Here is a 2,279-nt window from a genome sequence, read left to right as displayed (position 1 = left end):
TAGGAACTGTCAGCTGCACTTCCTGTTCAGTGTAGCCATGTTTGATGTGGGCACGTGCAGCTTGTGATGGAACAGCTAGTAGGAAATTAAGTGTTCAATTACTGAATAGCCTGATTAGAAGAGCTAGTTCTGGAAACCTTTATTTATTTGTTGTGGTGCCCTAGGCAACACAAAAATCAGCCACCCCAACCTCTCCGCAGAGAGAGCCTGATACCAACCAGCACCCCCCACTACACTGGAGAGAGCATAACACTGACCAACGACACCCTAAAGGAGAGAGCCTGATACCAACCAGCACCCCCCCCCCTCCACTACACTGTGGAGAGAGCATAACACTGACCAACACCCCAAAGGAGAGAGCCTGACATCGACCAACACCAAATCCCCCCCCCTTCCCAAGCGCGGAGAGAGCATGACACCAACAGCAACCCTCCCCCCAAAGGAAAGAACCTGAAACCAACCAACACCACCTCCCTCCTCCCCCAGCCGTTGAGAGAGCCTTCCACTACCACTGCCTCCCTCATACACCCACCGCAGCCCCCCGACAAGAGCGAGAAAGAAACTCACAGACACCTTCAAAGCTCCGGACATCCCCGGAAACGAGAGTCAGATTCTGCATACACTGTCAAGCAGCTCGCAGCTTCTTGGTCCCACTTGGTCCCCATGCTGTGCATGTTCCTTCTTCTGGGGGCAGTGCTGCCCCCCTCAAAAATACCGCCCTAGGCAAATGCCTTGTTTGCCTTATAGTAAATACGCCCCTGCTTTCTGTCCCATAGCTAAACATGAAGTGAGAGGAAATCCCTGCAAAATAACAGAATTCCTTGGGACCCCCAGGTCACCAGAACTAATGTCCCCATTGGGAGATTTCCCTTCTATTACTTTTCTGGGGACAACCCACAATGTGGGATTTTCTTTTATTTTCAATGATAATGGTAAACAGAACAAATAGAGAGAGTGAATCTCCCTAATGGGAACACAGACAGCAATAAAAACTGACAGGTGTTCTAATCCCTCTCCACTCTATCCAACACTACAAAAAAGTTTTGCATTTAGTTGTACTTTAGACCACTCTGTGTACACAAAATGCCTTTGCAAACCCAAATGTTAATTTAAAAAAAGTAGCGACATCATCAGCATGCTTTACATAGCCTGTGTGCAGAGCTGTGGACCCAGCAGGCCTCACCCACTGCAGTCTTCCTTTAGCCACTTGCTCTCCTGAGGATTTACCCCCCTTTCTGCCCAGGCCATTTTTTGCATTACGGTGCTGCATTACTTTGACAATTGCGCGGTCATGCAATTCTGCACCCAAATTAAATGTCTGGCCTTTTTTCCCCCACAAATTGAGCTTTCTGTCAGTGGTATTTGATAGCCTGTGCGTTTTTTATTTTTTGCACTATAAAAAAAGCATCAATTTTGAAAAAAAAAACTATTTTTTACTTTTTGCTATTAAACATGTCCAGTAAAAAAATTTTAAAAATCAAATTTCGTCATAAATTTAGGCCAAAATGTATTCTGCGACATGTCTTTGCTAAAAAAAAATCCCAATACGTGTAGATAAATTGGTTTACGTGAAAGTTATAGCGTTTACAAATGGTGGTATATATACTGGAATTTATTTTACTAGTAATGGCACTGATCAGCGACTTATAGCGGCACTGCAGGGGGCATTCTGACACTAGGGGAACTGACTTGGTGTCATTGACATCCCCAGTGACAGTGATCAGTGATCAGTGCTAAAAAAGAAGCACTGACACTGTACTAATGGCACTGGACAGGAAGGGGTTAACATGAGGGGCAATCAAAGGGTTAACTGTGTGCTGGGAGTGTTTTAGTGGTGGGGTGGGGGTGTTGGTACTTCACTGTAAGCACACTGCTCTGGATGGCTGGGCTGTGCACAGTCATCCAGAGCAGTGTGCCCGAGCTGACAGGGAGGAGGACTGTTAGTAAACAAAACAGTCCTCCTCCCCGTCGGAGATCCTCGGTAATCACCGGGTGCCGGCGGGTAATCACCGCCCAGGACCCGGTGATTGACAGCTGCGGCGCGGGTAGGACACACTTGTGGCTCATGTGAGCCCCCTACCCGGAAATACAAAATCACGTATATAACCATGCCATCCTGTAGCAGTATATCTGCTATAGGGCGTTCGGCATGTGGTTAGAAACTACAGGAGGGGGCGGAGACAAGACCAGTCACTCTGCACATGTAAAGAGAGCAATAGTGGCTGGTCTTTATTACAGGAAGCTCCTGTACAGAAGCAGAGTTTCACACTGGATTACTG

Source organism: Staurois parvus, unplaced genomic scaffold, assembly GCF_062004578.1.
Source record: "Staurois parvus isolate SC_StPar_1 unplaced genomic scaffold, SC_StPar_1.0 ptg000712l, whole genome shotgun sequence".
Taxonomy (NCBI): Eukaryota; Metazoa; Chordata; class Amphibia; order Anura; family Ranidae; genus Staurois; species Staurois parvus.
The sequence above is the reverse complement of the archived record's forward strand: the minus strand, read 5'-3'. Positions refer to the sequence as shown.